Source organism: Somniosus microcephalus, chromosome 19 (genome assembly GCF_052327205.1).
Source record: "Somniosus microcephalus isolate GS21.2 chromosome 19, FLI_Smic_1.0, whole genome shotgun sequence".
Classification (NCBI taxonomy): Eukaryota; Metazoa; Chordata; class Chondrichthyes; order Squaliformes; family Somniosidae; genus Somniosus; species Somniosus microcephalus.
This window is the reverse complement of record NC_141005.1, coordinates 47,230,174-47,248,155: the sequence shown is the minus strand read 5'-3', so window position 1 is coordinate 47,248,155 and position 17,982 is coordinate 47,230,174. Positions and strand designations below refer to the sequence as shown.

At 42.3% G+C, this 17,982-nt stretch overlaps 1 protein-coding gene across 2 annotated transcripts in view; it reads left to right on the top strand.

Moving 5' to 3' along the window:
* Positions 1–3,851, top strand: part of rbm19 (RNA binding motif protein 19) — a 292,795-nt gene extending 288,944 nt beyond the window's left edge. For both annotated transcript variants that reach the window (XR_015072332.1, XM_085961763.1), the window contains one exon: positions 3,063–3,851. The gene's annotated coding sequence lies outside the window, so the exon portion shown is untranslated. The remainder of the gene's footprint in view (positions 1–3,062) is intronic.
* The last annotated feature ends 14,131 nt before the right edge of the window (positions 3,852–17,982 follow it).

Sequence of the window (17,982 nt, the reverse complement as noted above, 5' to 3'; positions counted from 1 at the left end):
ATGCCAGTGGGAACAATATTAATCTTTGAACTCGAAAACTTGTTCCAAAGTGAAAACCTCACCTATTCTAGCACTGTTGTGCTATTTTGCCACCATCAATTGCAACAACAAAAATTGGGAAATACTTTTCCATTTATTTACAATGGCAATTTTATTGAAAGGTTTGATTGACTCTACGTGTCTCCATGGACCTGTTATTCAGTTAAAATTCTGGCAAATCACAAGCCTCCTCCATATTTTCTGATCTGAGCAGCCCTTGTAAAATTGGAAGGAAACTGTATTACAGCAGAGATGCCGACTGGCTATAATTAACAAAGATTCCCAAAATTTTCAGTAAAACCTGTCTGAATATTTCCTGGTTTCTACTAAACATACATTTTCCATATTAAATATGGCAATTTGCACACCTGCAACACCCCTGTATACGCACACATGGCAAACTGTTTGGACCTTGATGTGTAATGTTAGGAATGTAAAGCAGGCTTTTAACCCAAATATCTTGTGATTGACATTTTTATGTTTGTATAAATGATATAGGTTGTTAAAAAATAATCCTAACAATACATGTTAGTAAATTTATATTACATTGTGAATTTTACTTAATATCTATCCTTGTTTGTGACCAGTCCACCATCGTTCACCTTTTCTCTAAAGAGCTTTTAGAACAGAAGATTTGTAAAATACATGCACTTTTGTACAGCACTACAATATAGAATGTGAGAATCATTTGCAAAATAAACGTAAAACTTTGTGTTGGAACTGGTTGCCTGCTTCTAAATTTTTCTAATTTCCATGCATCGCCAACTTGAAAGGTTGTTGCAGTCCTGTCAGAAACCAATTTACTAGATGCAAATTTATCTCATTCTTTCTGTATCAGTGTCTTTAAAGCCCTATATAATTGGTCAATCTGAATAATGTCTATTAAAAGCCTCATTCAAACTCTCTTTTCCACTCTGTTAATATTGCAGAACAAATTGAATCCTTAAAAAAAACAGATTTTCTTACTTTATTCCTCAAGGCAATAACATACTGGATTGTGGTATGCCTGCATACTGTTTAAAGGTTAAATACTAAAACTGGTTAAGTTGTTTTCTCACATTTATTCCTATCTGCACCTTTCACAAGTTCTATAAAGCTGTTCAAGATCAGTTTATTTGTAAGATCACATACACACAGATGTAGATAAAATAGACGATACATTGAGTGCACAATGGAAAGCAGTAATTTACAGGGAAATAAACTACCAAGGGGTGTCAGCCCTAATAACATGCAGCTCCCACAGGCACAAATACTTTATGGGCCTGATGGACAAGCCAGAATATGCCCCCAAAAAAATCATTGAGTTATGTATCCTGATACCCTGTACATTGTTTGCCGCTGTTCAAATTGAATTTCCACCTTTTCATTCTAAATGTATTTTTTTTTACCAAGAGATTGTGTTGTTGGAAGTAGGGTCTTTAATGTTGTAGCGGTTAGGCCCCATTACTGGTCAGTAGCAACGTTATGGTTTTTTAATTATTTAACAATGAAGCATAAAGGTAAGAGGATGTTGTGTGCATGGCCATAGTAAGGAGGTGGTACTGTGAGCAAAAGTACTAATACAGCAAAAGAAACTTCTGAAAAACTCACGTGTTGTGTTGTACACTTGGATGATGTTTGTAGCAATAAAAGTAATATTTTATAAAAAAGTGAAATTAAATCTTAATGTTGAAAATTGGATTTTGGAGGAATAATGTAGCCTTCCCCTCTGTGCTGTAGTCCAATATCAGAGCTATAATGAATTGATTGAACCATTTCTGATTGTATGTTATCTATCTTGTTAATCATTGTTAGTGGCGTAATGGCATTAGACCCATCTTATTGACCTTTATTAATGGTGTTAGATTCATTGTCGACCGATGCATGTTTTGTAAAGCATTTATTTGGAAGAAACGTTTTGCCCTAAGGCACTATCATCATAGGAAAATAGTAGAAAAGGTTGAACTGTTATGGGCAGTCATTTTAAAATTAGAGCTTTGAGTAAATCGTTTTACCTTTAACTCTTTCACTGTTCCGAATCTATATTTAGCTTTGAACCAGATGCACCCTGGGTAATCTGCATTTCTATTTACAGTGGCATCTTAATTATTTGTCCAGTTGACAACATTTCACGTCTGTCAAGCATTCACTGAATGAACCGAATGCAGAATAGATTCAATTCTGTAGAAATTCTAAGACAATTATCAACATTCAATGATAACTTTACAATAACCAGAATGAATGCAATTCTTCAAACTTTTACATTATGATTGTCTAGTGAAAGAATTAAGGCAATAATGAACTGTTTGTAGAACAGTGGCCTGACTGTTAAAGTTCCAGTGACTATAGCATAAGTGAACAATTAAATAATTAACTATAATTTTCTGACCTTCTGAACTACAATATCAGATCAGTTGCAAAAGAGACCTTCGGTTTGCAATTATACCCTCAGGACTATCTGAATTATACCCGGCTAGTCGTTCCTGTTGTAAGCTTAGGGCATTATTTCAGTACATAGCACTCGAAAGCTAAAATATTTACTGAAATCTGTATACCTTTCATCACTCATTTATAAAATATATTTTAATAAATACAGTGGCGCAGCAGCTCCAGAAAGCTAAAAGGCAGGAATAGTGCGTAATGTAGCACACTTGCATGTAATTCTAATACTTGTTATATTATTAAATTTGGTCCCTCTCTTCAGTCTTTTCAGATCTGCTAAAATGCACCTTTCTATCATTTTTCTCTAAATTAAAAGTATGTATTAGCAGATCAAAAGTGAGTGGGAGAGGCAAAGTAAGGAGAAACATTGCTTTCTCCTATTTAGGCCCAGCGTCATATATGTGGCTTGAACTGTATATAGGATTATATGTTCATATTGATCTTTCAAGAAAAGTAAGAGCCATCAGCCTTAGAAATTGTACTGCAATTACATAGCCAGCAACAGTGAAAACCATTACAATTATTAATATTCTTTTTGGCTTCAATTCAGCATTCTGTATTTTTCTCAGTTTTAATTCCAGTAATGTTTCTCTTTTGCAAAGGTATGCCATGAAGTGGTTACACTTACTATGCAAGATGTACAAAGCTAAAGAACAGCAAGCACAAGTGAGAAAAAAAACACCTTGGTCCCATCAGCAAGTTGGAAGAAGTCAAATGGCCGTCTGTTTTGATCTGAAATGTTCCTTGGCTGTATTGTGAGAAACTCTTAACTGCAAACAGTACAACGTGCACAAGCTCTGATAGATATCAGTGACTGTTTGCAGTCTGGTCATAAATCATAATGCATGAATGGCACACTCTACAACCTATTGAGCAACGTTTGTGAAAAGTAGCGGCAGTGTAATCGATTTTTGAACTCCCATCTCAAACACATGATGAAAAACCGTTGTGCCAACTGGTTATGTATTCATGGAATACTAAATAAACTTTATGAGGTAATTTGAAGCCTGACACACACTGACTGGAAGATGAAAACTAATAGCAGAAGAAATCCACCATGTGCACGAATATTGTGCAGTTGTATTGATCCTGCTATTGGAGAGAGAGAACAGGGTAACTTCTCTACATCAGTCATAAGCCTGAGAATGTGGGTAGTCAGTGCTTTATTGTTGGTTTTCAAGATTAATAGTAAATAATTTCACTGAATTACTATCTTTGTATGTTTTAAGTACAATCGGTGGGAAACTGTTCCAAATGTGCCATTACTGTTGTTATGCTTAAGTTTGTAAAATACTGTACCATGTATTTTGAAATGTTTAAATCTATTTTTGTTTTCTTAAAAATAGGCTCAGCTTTTCTACAAAATTCAGTAAAAGGTTCACAATTTATAACATTGGCGTCTTGAGTTTTGAAGTGAAAGATTTGCCGCCACATACATTTATATATTCTGGCATGCTGAGGCTAAGTAGTTCTAACACTTCCACGTACTGCAGAATGAGAGATTTTGATACAGTGATGAATTTATACTTGAGGGCTTAATGTGAATCTTGAAAATGAGTTTCATATGGAATGTCCCATTTTCACACTCCCTTGGAAGGAATATTTATTTGGGGTTTGGACAAGCCCCTGAAAACAGAGTGTGGCTTCAGAACCTGTAGTACTGCAGGCATTAAGGAGCAACTACATCAGCATATTGCATGTATTTACATGCATAATGGGTGCTGATGTCTGAGCTGAAGGTCGAAGTATGTGTTTCTTTACATACGCATGTGAATGTACATATCCGCTCACTAAAAATGTCACATCCAGAAGCATTAAATGTTACAGGGTTCAGCAGTTTAGCCTTAAAGCAATAACCAACTGAATTGCTGGAGGCTAGCTTAAAATTCAGATAAGTAATGGATAGCATTTTTATGCCTTAGTTTTTATCAAATTTATGTTGCTGCCCCTGATCTCAATGGGCTTGCTCCACTTATGGCTCTTCGATCATACATCAGGTAATTTTTTTATTATCAGTTGAGAAGCTAATATTGAAACGGTGCCCAACATTTTTACAATAAAATTCAAGGTGCAGATTTAGAATGTTGAACTTTTTAAACTGTATTTAATAAGAGGCCCATGACTATCAGAATTTCACAAGTATGCTCTTAGTTTGTTTTATTTTCCCAAGACAAAACTTTCACCAAAAGCTAAGTTCATTTGGTTTGACACTGCTTGTTATATTTCTTGAATCAGTGATATTTTGACCCTGTGTTTTATCGTTGCAATACTGTTTCAAGTGGCACACTGATATATAATAGTCATTTTAAATACATCTACACTGAAGGCCCAATTTCAAATTTTACTCAGATCAGTATAACAAAATATTCTCCCCTCTCTGATACCTGCCAAGTTAAAGTGGAGGATGGTTTTCTGAATTTCAGATTGGTGCTTGACTATCTAGGCAATGTTTGGGTGTTTAGCAGCACCAGAACTGTCTGGTTGTGTCCCCGTAATCTATATTATATATCTTGCATATGATGCACACTTCCTGTCTACAAATGTTACTTAGTGTGTCATGATTTTGAGTCACGCTTTCTAATGTCAACATTTAACACACAAGATCCCTAAATAAACATTTATTATAGGAAGAGCCTACTGGGAGATGTACATATTTCAACATCATGGTTTGTTGTTGAACCAAATTACTCAAAATGCTTTTTGAAAAAAAGTTTGCGCATAGATTTTTTTTCCTCAGTAACTGAAATTTTTAATGTGCAAATAGTAACATTGTAAAATAAAAATATAAAACCATATTTCACAATAACATGAATAAATGATATGTTTCTTAAACACCTCACCCAGTTCCTCTCCTTTAAAATAATTGCCACCTATCATTCCACCACCCCCCAAGCCTCACTACAATTTTCTCCCCAGGACATCCTCTTTTCTTCCTTTCCTCTGCTTCTGCACTAAACAATTCCTCATCTTTGGTGATTTCAATCTTTATCTCAGCTCACCTTGCCCTCTCTCCTGTCCTCTTTAAACTACTCCCACCATAAACTCTCCTACCCATATTCATGACCACCCCCTTTCCCCCCATTTCCTTCTGCAGCCACCCCATGAAAAAACTCTCCTTAGTACCTTATAACCATGCTTTCAAACTCATTTTTGACTTCCCTTTGCCATGGTACCTCTGCAGCTATTGGACCTGCTCAACCATTCCCCCACTTCTACTTTCTCCTGTCCACAAATCTTACCCTTTGTACACCATTCTCAATGTTGCTTTCTCCCACCTTTAGGTAGTGGTCCCCAACACTGTTTCACCTGCTTTTTTCTCTCTCTAGATACTGATCTGTATCTCTGTTTCCCCTATCTGCACCTGGGCAGGGCCGGGACCGATGTCCTAGGGGGAGTGTTTGCTAGGGCTCTGGGCGAGGGTTTAAACTAAAATGGCAGGGGGTTGGGAACCTGAGCAGGGAGACAGAGGAAAGGGAAACGAGGATAAAAGCAAAAGACAGGAAGGAGAAAAACAAAAGTGGCAGAGAAATCAACGGCTTAAACATGGCCACAGTAAATAATAATTCTAAAAGGTCTAAGAGTGTTAAAAAAACAAGCCTGAAGGCTTTGTGTCTTAATGCAAGGAGCATTCATAATAAGGTGGATGAATTAGCTGCGCAAATAGAGGTAAACGAATATATGATTGGGATTACGGAAACATGGCTCCAGGGTGACCAAGGCTGGGAACACAACATCCAGGGGTATTCTACATTCAGAAAAGATAGGCAAAAAGGAAAAGGAGGCGGGGTAGCATTGCTGGTTAAAGAGGGGATTAACAAAATTGTAAGGAAGGATATTAGCTCTGATGATGTGGAATCTGTATGGGTAGAACTGAGAAATACCAAGGGGCAGAAAACGTTAGTGGGAGTGGTATATAGACCTCCAAACAGTAATGCAGAGGTTGGGGATGGCATTAAAAGGGAAATTAGAGAAGCGTGCAATAAGGGCACAGCAGCTATCATGGGTGACTTTAATCTGCATATAGATTGGGCTAACCAAATTAGTAACAATACTGTGGAGGAGGAATTCCTGGAGTGTATACAGGATGGTTTACCCTGGACCAATATGTCGAGGAACCAACTAGACTGGGTATTATGTAATGAGAAAGGATTAATTAGCAATCTTGTTGTACGAGGCCCCTTGGGTCGGAGCGATCATAATATGATAGAATTCTTCATTAAGATGGGGAGTGAAGTAGTTGATTAAGAGACTAGGGTCCTGAATTTAAACAAAGGAAACTACGATGGTATGAGGCGCGAGTTGGGTAGGATTGATTGGGGAATGTCACTCATCGGGTTGACGGATAGGCAATGGCAAACATTCAAAGACTGCATGGATGAACTACAGAATTTTTTCATCCCAGTTTGGCATAAAAATAAAACAAAAAAGGTGACTCAACCGTGGCTAACAAGGGAAATTAGGGATAGCATAAGATCTAGGGAGAGGACATATAAATTGGCCAGAAAAAGCAAAAAACCTGAGGATTGGGAGCAGTTTAGGATTCAACAAAGGAGGACACAAGGATTAATTAAGAGCGGGAAAATAGAGTATGAAAGTAACCTTGCAGGGAACATAAAAACTGACTCAAAGCTTTTATAGATATGTGAAGAGAAAAAGATTGGTGAAGTCAAGCATAGGTCCCTTGCAGTCAGAATCAGGGGAATTTATAATGGGAAACAAAGAAATGGCAGACCAATTAAATACATATTTTGGTTCTGTCTTCACAAAGGAGGACACAAATAACCTCCCAGAGATGTTGGGGAACATAGGGTCTGATGAAAGGGAGGAACTGAAAGAAATCAGTATTTGTAGGGAAATGGTGTTGGGGAAATTGACAGGATTGAAAGCCAATAAATCCCCAGGGCCTGATCATCTACATCCTAGGGTACTTAGGAAGTGGCCCCAGAAATAGTAGATGCATTGCTGGTCATCTTCCAACATTCAGTAGACTCCAGAATAGTACCCATGGATTGAAGGGTAGCTAATGTTACCCCACTGTTCAAAAAGGTGGTAGAGAGAAGATGGGGAATTACAAACCGGTGAGCCTGACATCGGTAGTGGGGAAAATGCTAGAGTCCATTATAAAAGATGTAATAGCAGAGCACTTGGAAAACAGTGACAGGACCGGACAAAGTTGACATGGATTTACAAAAGGTAAATCGTGCTTGACTAATCTACTGGAATTTTTTGAGGATGTAACTGGTAAAATAGATAAGGGAGAACCAGTGGATGTGGTGTATTTGGACTTTCAAAAGGCGTTTGATAAGGTCCTGCATAAGAGATTGGCATGTAAAGTTAAGGCACATGGGATTGGGGGCAAGGTATTGACTTGGATAGAGAACTGGTTGGCAGACAGAAAGCAAAGAGTTGGAATAAATGGGTCTTTTTCCGAGTGGCAGGCAGAGATTAGTGGGATACCGCAGGGATCGGTCATTGGACCCCAGCTATTCACGATCTATATTAATGATCTAGATGAGGGAACTAGATGTAATATCTCCAAGTTTGCAGACGACACAAAGCTGGGTGTGGAGGATGCCGAGAAACTCCAGTATGATTTGGACAGGTTGGGTGATTGGGCAGAAGCATGGCAGATGCAATATAACGTGGATAAATGCAAGGTTATCCACTTTGGTGTCAAAAACAGGAAGGCAGATTATTATCTGAATGGCAATAGATTGGGAGAAGGGGAAGTGCAACGAGACCTGGGTGTCCTTGTGCACCAGTTGCTGAAGGTAAGCATGCAGGTGCAGCAGGCGGTTAAGAAGGCAAATGATATGTTGGCCTTCGTAGCGAGAGGGTTTGAGTACAAGAACAAGGATGTCTTGCTGCAGTTGTACAGGGCCTTGGTGAGACCACATCTTGAGTATTGTGTGTAGTTTTGGTCGCCTTATCTGAGGAAGGATGTTCTTGCCATGGAGGGAGTGCAGCGAAGATTCACCAGGCTGATACCTGGGATGGCAGGAATGACGTATGAGGAGAGATTGGGTCGATTGGGCTTATACTTGCTGGAGTTTAGAAGAATGAGAGGGGATCTCATTGAAACTTATAAAATTCTAACAGGACTAGCCAGACTAGATGCAGGAAGGATGTTCCCGATGGTTGGGGAGTCCAGAACCAGGGGTTTCTTCACCCAGAGAGTGGTGAACCTGTGGAATTCTCTACCACTGAAGGCAGTAGAGGCCAATTCATTAAATATATTCAAGAAGGAGTTGGATATATTTCTTAAGACTAAAGGAATCAAGGGATATGGAGAGAAGGCAGGAACGGGGTACTGAACTTGGATGATCAGCCATGACCTCATTGAATGGCGGAGCAGGCTCAAGGGGCCAAATGGCCTACTCCTGCTGCTATCTTCTATGTCTATCTCTTCCTTTAGATACTTCCTCCATGTAATTACCGTTTTTTCTTTTTCATTCCGGTTCTCGGGACCTTCCTTTTGCAGCACAACTTTTCTCCACTATGTCCCATTTTTCATGTGCACATAAACACATCCCTAAGGTGCCTCTTATTGTGGCAAATGTGCTGATGTCATGCCAACTTTCATTTTTTTCCCCTCTGGCCAGTCTTCCCCATCACCACTCCCTAGTCTATGCACAGTGCCTACTGCTGAATGCAAGCGTGACCTGGGTAAAATGCTGGATCCAGAGAAGCAAAAATTGTCTTTTACAGTCAATGGGGGAGAAATTCGGTGGAGCTGCAAACGGGGCGCCCAGCTCGCCTGGGCGCCGGAATTACCACTGTGATTGGAGCAGTTGCGACCGCTGGAAATTCAGCTTGTGCGCCCCAAGAGGGACATGGGGCGCTGCTCGAGGCGCTCTGCGTCCCTCTTAGGGCGCTGAAACTGAATATCGCGTACTGCAGGCCTTCCTCCCATTCTTAAGGGGGAGCGGCCTGCACCAGTGCGATCAGAGATCGCGAGTGCTGGCAAAAGAGCCCGGCACCGAGGAGAAGTGCCGGGCTCTTGGAAAACAGCTGGCACTGCCGCGGGGGGAGATCAGGAGGCCAGGGATGGAGGTGCTGGCAGGCAGCCGCTGAAAAAAACGGGTGCCCTGCATCTCCACCTTAATTTGTGCCACTCCCGCCACAGGTAAGCCCCGTGAACCGGGCGCGATTTGCAAACGGTGCTACAGAGGCGGGCGCTACCAAATATCGCGATCGGGGCGCTGCGCACACCGATGACGCCATCGGTGGCGGCGCAGCGCAACAGGCTAACGCCGCCATTAGCGCCCCAGCTAAAAATCGCGGGAGGCGTGGCCAGTGGCGCTAAAGCCACTGAGTGCCCTCTTTAGGCGCTAACTGGTGGCGCAGCCCACCGAATTTCTAGGCCAATGTCTTTGGACACCGAACTGTGAGGCCTGATAGCTGACTATGTTGGCAGTTCAATTGGTATCTCAATTGTTGTGTCCTATAATGGGAAAAGCTTATGATGGCTATCAATTCGATGGCCTCCTGATCTGCCGAGTGGAGAAATAAGATGCCTCCCCTCCCCCCCCCCCCCCAAACAGATCTTGGGGATCTCAATAATCAGTAAGTTGCACTGTAGTTTATAACTAACTCATTCAATTTTATAATTTAATCATTCACTAAATGTTGTCACTCAACTAGTGATCTCCTGTGGCATTGCTCATTGAGGAAAAATAAAAACAAATTGTCTTCCTGCAACCATCATTCTTGTCCTGTCTTTCTATGTCACTTTCTCTGTATTTCTGTTTATCTTCCACTTCTCTCTCTCTCTGGTTCTCTCTCACTTTTCTCATTGTGGCATCTCTCTATATTTGCCACAGCTCTCAATCTTTGCACAAGTCTTTCTATCTCTATATGCCCCAATCTCTTTGGCTCTCATACATCTTCCTTTACCAATGTAATGAATTTCTATTTCTTTTTTGAAAGCCAGGTGCATCAAGCTAGTAAGCAACCGGTACTGGATCAGCAGTAAGTATTGGGGTCAGTAGGGGAGAGAGTGTACAGGTGAGGGAAAAGTGACCAGGCTCAGATTGAGGCTGCATCTAATAATGAACTTATGACAGGCATTTAATATTTAAATTATAGACTACATTTTTTAAAAGTCAATATATTGAATACATTTTATAAATCACTGAGTTCCTCTCTACGTTCAGTAGTGAAATTTCTATCTTAATTTATTAGTTTATTAATTGTGCCTATGATCAGTGCCATGAGAAATTAAATACCATTTTTAACAAATGCTATTTAACTTTTTTGCATTATGATTTTAGAGGTCAACGGGGTTGAATATAGAACCCTCATCAAACATACGGCTTGTGTTCTGCGGATCTGTAGCCTGCAGTTAATTTCACAGCTGTGAGATTTTCCGCACTAACCATTGTGATGTTTCAGTCAAGGTAACAACTTTCCGTGACTCACAATGAACCCTTTGTCCTCCCTGTTGAATGACAATGTGCTGCACCCTGTACACCAAATGCTCCATATGTGAAGGACCAGAGGAAAGGGAGGGATCGACTTTTCTCAAACCTCATAATGTTAGCAACTGTAGATTTCCCCTTCCATACGCTTAACGGTTTACTAGTTTTTATATTGTAAGCAGGTAAATGGATTACTTATAAAAAAATACAAGCATGAGGAAATGGTTCAGTAGTACCAGAAAGATATGCATATTCTACAATATGTAATAGTTTACTCTGAGCAGTTCACATAACACCATTAATGATGGGATTATGTATTTTTGTGCAAAATATGCAAGAACATTGTTTTGTGAAAAAATATTAAGTTTTAATTCTAACTGACATAAATCTTTTCTGGAGCTCTTATGCAACTCTTAAACAGAGACAATCCATTTATTGAATAAAAGAATGCATTTTATAGCCATATTTTTCTTCCATATGGGTTTAGCATGTTGTATTCAAAACCTAGTTAGAGAGACTATGTACAAAATCTTACAAGTGGAAACAGTCTCATTTGAAAACTATCTGAATTTATATACAACATATTTATCCACCTGTTTTTTTAAGTTAATGCCTCTGAAGCCTGCACACTTGTACATCAAACTGCAGATTATATTCTGTAAATATTTGACCTGCCATCCAATGTTAGACATTATTTTGCATCAGTGCTACTACAGTAATAATGGAACCATCCATTACTGTAATTCAATCGGGGGGAAGGGGGAATTTTGTTCATGTTAACTGATCTAGCCATGGTATTGTTCATGATACAAGTGTTTAAAATTATGAAAGGATGGGACAGGTCAGAAGCAGTAGTTGAGGGGTCAAGAACGAATGGCCATAGATACGGGATTAAATGTAAGAGATTTAGAACAGAGAAACTTTTACACACACAGTTGTGGAATTGTTCAGTGCTGGGGCAAGGGAACCTTGGCTTGGTGGGCAAGGGGAAGGGAGGGATATAGCAGAGGCAATTTAACAGATGGTCTCAATCTTAGTGACAAAGAAGTCCATGAACTGCTCGCACTTGTTGGAGATGAAGGTGCAGGAGCCAGAGGAGAATTGTTTTAGGAGACGGTTGGGGGTAGAGAAAAGAAGCCAGGGTTATCTTTGCATTCTTGGATAATCCTGGAGTAGTGAATGGTTTTGGTAGAGGAAAGCAGGGCCTGATGGTGCTACACGTGGTCCGGCCAGATGTGGCAATGAATGACTAAGCTAGTTGTGCACTATATACGTTTAAGTCTGCGCCCCTTGGACTTAAGGGAGCAAAATGGGAGCCGTACCAGAGGGAACAACACAGGTGGGAGAGAGTAAGGGTTTTACAGTAACAACTTACATTTATATAGCACCTTTAATGTAGCAAAACATCCTAAGGCACCTCACCGGAGCGATTATCAAACAAAATTTGACGCCGAGCCGCATAAAGCGATAGGACTTGGTCAAAGAGGTAGGTTTTAAAGAGCATCTTAAAGGAGGGGAAAGGCCGAGAGGTTTAGGGAAGGGAATTCCAGACGTTGGGGCCTAGGCAGGTGAAGGCACAGTTGCCAATTGTGGAGCGAAGGAAATCGGGGATGCGCAAGAGGTCAGAATTGGAGGGGCGCAGAAGTCTTGGAAGATTGTAGGGCTGTAGGAGGTCACAGAGATAGAGCGGGATGAGGCCATGGAGGGATTAGAAAATAGAGGCTGCAAGGTGGGAGTTTGGCCAGGAGAGCACTGGAATAGTCAAGTCTAGTGATAACAAAAGCATGAATGAGAGTTTCAGCAGCAGATGAGCTGAGGCAGGGTCAGAGACGGGTGATTTTACGGAGGTTGATGTAGGTGGTCTGGATGGAGAAGATAAGAGGTCGGAAGCTAAGGTTGTGAACAGTCTAGTTGATCCTCTGACAATGGCCAGGAAGAGAAATGGAGCTGGTGGCAGGGACCGAAGACAATGGCTACGGTCTTCCCAATATTTATTTGGAGGACATGTCTGGTCATCCAATACTGGTTGCTGAACAAACAGTGTGACCAATCAGAGGCAGTGGAGGGGTCGAGAGAGATGGTGGTGAGGTAGAGCTGGGTGTCATCAGCGAATATGTGGAACCTGACATTGTGATTTTGAAATATGTCAGAGTGGGGCAGCATGCAGATGAGAAATAGGAGAGGGCCAAGGATAGATCCTTGGAGTACTCCAGAGGTAATGGTGCAGTAGCAGGAAGAGAAGTCATTGCAGGTGATTCTCTGGCTACGACTGGAGAGATAGGAATGGAACCAGGGGAGGACAGTCCCATTGAGATGGACAATAGATGAGAGGCGTTGGCTAAGGATGGTCAACCATGTCAAAGGCTGCAGATAGGTTGAGAAGGATAAGGAGGGATAGTTTACCGTGATCACAATCACAAGGATGTAATTTGTAACTTTGCTAAGGGTCATTTCAGTGCTGTGGCATGGCAGAAACCTGTTTGGAGGGGTTCATTCATGGAGTTACGGAAAAGATGGACACTGATTTGGGAGGTGACAACACGTTCAAGGACTTTGGAGAGGAAAGGGAGGTTGGAGATGGGGGCGGTAGTTTGGAAGGGGAATGAGATTGCTGAGGAAATAGAAGGAAGTGATCGCAGATGGCCTTGTCTCATTGAGACAGTGGGAATAGAGAGGCCACGTGAGTTGGCAAGGTTGACCGGGTGGCCATGAATATGGGTAGAAGAGTTTATGTGGAGGGTAAGGCTAAGGGAGGACAGTGAACTCAGAGGAGAGAGGGCTAGTTGAGTTGAGATGGAGGTTGAACTCACCGAGGATGAGCAGTCGCTCAATGCAATGGCTGAGGGAGGAAAGGACTGAGGATATCTCGGTGAGAAATTTGGGGTGGGGCTTGTGTGGGCGTACGGAAATGATAATTTTAGAGACGAGAGTGTGTGAAAGTTACAACAGCACTCCATTTCTATGCTCATTTCAAGTATCTATGGGAGATCTATATCATCACTGAGTGTCGTCTGGCCATGTATTCATCTGGTAACTGACACACTTTTTAAGAGCTGAAGAATTAACCAGTTTGGCATGACAGCAAGATAGCAGTATGATAGGGATATCCAGTTTTACTACATTACTGGGTTCCCCAAAGTGCAGGGTGCAATAGATGGAATGCACCAAGTAATTGCAAGCTCCTGCTGTTAACTCCCTCAACTTAATAGGAAGAGGTACCACTTCCACATTGTGTGCGGCCACAGGCCAAGAATCCTTCATGTGATTGCCAGATTTGCTGCAAATTGCCATGATGCTTTCATCCTCAAGAATTCTGCCCTCCCTGAGCTCTTCAAGGAAAATAGTCAAGTGAACGGATGGCTTGTAGGTGACCGAGCTGCCATAGACAAATAACCCCATTAAATGCTGCAAGAACTGCAGCTGAGGAGTGCTACAATGAGTCATCTGCCTCAACCACAGTTGTCACGGAGAACCATAGGAGTCCTATGTTTGTTGACTTAATAGATCAGGAGGGACTCTGCAATAAGCTCCAGTGCATGGATCCCACATAATTATAGACTGCTGTGAATTAGATGAAGGCTAGCATTTGGAGGATTTCTCCCATATGGCAGCAGACAGTTGATGTCAGATCTGCTGGTATCGCCGTGTTAAAGTGGAGGAAGGGGTTTTAAGGTTCTGCAAGCAAATAGCTGTTAGGGGAGATGGCAACATTTTCAAATATTTTCTCATCCATAGTGTGCAGTGTAACGGGTGACTTACGTAGCTAATAATTTTAAAGGGTGAACGATTTGTTGGTGCCTAAAGAAGAAAAGGCAGAGCGGCTGGTGTGTTGAACTTTTGCCGACTCTGGTCTAAAGTTCTGGGTATGAGAAAGATGGCAATCAGTGGCACTGCCACCTCCCTCCACATGGCACGTGAGACACTTTCTTGTGGCTTCCTCTCCTGGACACCAGGTAGTAGTCTCTCCTCCTTTCTTGCATTTCATCCAGGAGCTTTTGTAGGTCAGCCACATTAATATCTTGTACTCTTGTACAATGTCCTACTAGTTTCTTTGGATGCCTCTTCCAGTTCAGTTGAAGACCTGCATCAAAAGTGCCACAGGATCTCACAAGTCATCAAACGTGATAGTTACCTCAGTCTGGCAAAATGATCACTACTTACCTGTGAATTTATAGCGATGCAGGACTCTTGACTCTTTTCTAATACTAGCCATCTGATTTATGCCAAAACAACGGGTGGCTGGCATCTGAAAATCCTGGCTATTACCTTCACCCAGCGTATCATAGCATTTTGAAGTCTTCTTTGGACATAGATAGATCCATTTAAAATAAAGGTGCTGTTTCATTATATATTCAAAACAAATTAACCTTTAGAACCCAGGTTCTTTCTATTTAAAGGGCATCAGTCCACATGTTCACCCGAACTTTGAATCTGCTTATAAAGTTACTCTAATTTATTGGAAACACCTCTCTAGACTGTGAAGGAAGAGCTCCCTATTTGATAAAAGTAGCAGTTATTAAGGCGAATACTTCTCTTCCCCCCACTTGCTGTCTTTGTTTCATAGATTTCCATTGTAAATGGTTCTTGCACTTTGTTAGGTAGGGTAAGAGACCCCAGATCAGGTATGGTAAATTGCAGCTGGTCAAATAAAAAAGGAAAATCAATTTGCCTTATTGCAGAGACTACTGCAAGTGCTTTGTGTCTAAGTGAATTAATATTTGAAACCAATCCATGCAAGGCAGTAGAACAGGGGCTCTGATTTTCGCTAAAGTTATAGCATCTGCCTTACCTCCTACTGGTTACCTCAACAGTCACTCATCTAACCAAGACCCAGGCTTTCAAAAAAGAAATTCCAGTGGGCTTATGGAAATTACCTGATGTTTTCATAGAGGGTTGCATTATGAACTTAGCCTCTCATTATTATTTGTACAGATCCTTTCAGCTCTGGCATTGTTCACTCATGGGAATAACTATTGTAACTTGTTTGTAATTGGCACAACCCTGTTTAGACAAACACTCGTTCAAAAAGTAATAACCTAGTCATTAAGATTCACACCAATTTTATTGGTTGGAAGAAGAAAACACTAGCTAGGTGATAAAAGGCCTGAATTGGTCATGGTGAAGTGAGGTTTAGACCATCCTTGGTATGCACTCTGTCTTTAATACATTCAAGAAATCTCAGGTCCACATTCTATACCAATCCCATTATACACTTGAATAATATAAATTGTCCCCACCCCTGACGTTTATGCTGGAAGGAGTGATAATGTTGGCTCATACAGAGGATGCATGTGGTCATGTCCCAATTATGGTCAATGTTCTTAAGCTGACTGAAAAAGATTATTAGACTGTGATATACCTATCAATTCCTCCAATGAAAAGCGACGAGTTAAGAAAGTAACTATAGGTTTTTATTGGCTAAATAACAGAGCCCACCCTCGTGGGTGATCGGATCCAACAAGGAGGAATACCAGCCAGTCGACCACCTTTATACCTGGGCAGGTAGGTGGAGCCATGGGCGGAGTCAGCAGTGGTCAGCCCAGGTATAACAGCGTGACAAGAGGCGACCTCGTATAGTGATACAACAGTGTGAACAGTGATAACGATATAACAGTGATAACTATAGTGTAACGATAGTGAACGATAAAAGTGGTTTACCACATTCACCCCTTGTTTAGATTTGAGTCTGGCGGGGTGAAGTGTACTACCAGTTCTGGTAAGTCAGTCTGTCCGGAGGCCTCGTAAGCCTTTCTGATCGTCGCAGCGGTGGTGTTGCATTCTCCGGTGTTGATGCTGGTGTCTGCGTGGTCGGCGAAGGCTCGTGGGGTTCCGGCATGCCGTCTACCTGAGCTGGAATTGTGGGGGGGGGGGTAAAGGTGGTGTCTCCGGAATGCCCGAGGGTGCGAGGTCTCGCAAGGAGACTGTGTCCTCCCGCCCGTCCGGGTAAGCCACATAGGCGTACTGGGGGTTGGCGTGCAGGAGGTTCACCTTCTCGACCAGGGGGTCCGTTTTATGGGTCCTCACGTGCTTTCGCAGCAAGACGGGCCCCGGGGAGGTCAGCCAGGTTGGTAGTGTGGTTCCCGTAGTCGACTTCCTGGGGAAAACAAACATTCGTTCATGGGGGGTGGCGTTAATGGCAGTGCAAAGTAGTGACCGGATGGAGTGCAGGGCTGCCGGGAGGACTTCCTGCCAGCGGGAGGTTGGGAGGCCCTTAGACTTTAAGGCTAAGAGGACGGCCTTCCATACCGTCGCGTTCTCTCTTTCTACCTGGCCGTTCCCTCGGGGGTTGTAGCTGGTGGTCCTGCTTGCAGCAATACCTCTCGCTAGTAGGAACTGACGGAGTTCCTCGCTCATGAAGGAGGAGCCCCGGTCACTATGTATATAGTTTGGGAACCCGAACAAGGCGAAGAGGTCGTTCAGGCATTTGATGACCGTGGTACTGGTCATGTCTGGGCAGGGGAAGGCAAAGGGGAAACGGGAGTACTCATCAACGATGTTGAGGAAATACACATTACGGTCAGAGGACGGGAGGGGCCCCTTAAAGTCGATGCTCAGGCGCTTGAAGGGGCGGGTGGCCTTGATCAGGCTTGCTCTGTCCGGCCTAAAGAAGTGCGGTTTGCACTCGGCACAGGTCTGGCAGTTCCTGGTCATGGTCCTGACCTCCTCGATGGAGTATGGCAGGTTGCGGGCCTTAATGAAGTGGTAAAGTCTGGTGACCCCGGGGTGGCAGAGGTCGTTGTGGAGGGTCTGAAGTCTATCACTTTGCACGCTGGCACATGTAATTCGTGACAGAGCATCAGGGGGATCGTTCAGCTTACCTGGCCGGTACAAGATATCATAATCATAGGTGGATAGTTCGATTCTCCACCTCAATATCTTGTCATTCTTGATTTTGCCCCTCAGCTTGTTATTAAACATAAAAGCGACCGAACGCTGGTCGGTGAGGAGGGTAAATCGTTTGCCTGCCAGGTAATGCCTCCAGCGTCGCACCGCCTCCACAATCGCTTGGGCCTCCTTCTCGACCGACGAGTGTCGGATCTCAGGGCCCTGTAGGGTCCTTGAGAAGAAGGTCACTGGTCTCCCCTCCTGGTTAAGGGTAGCG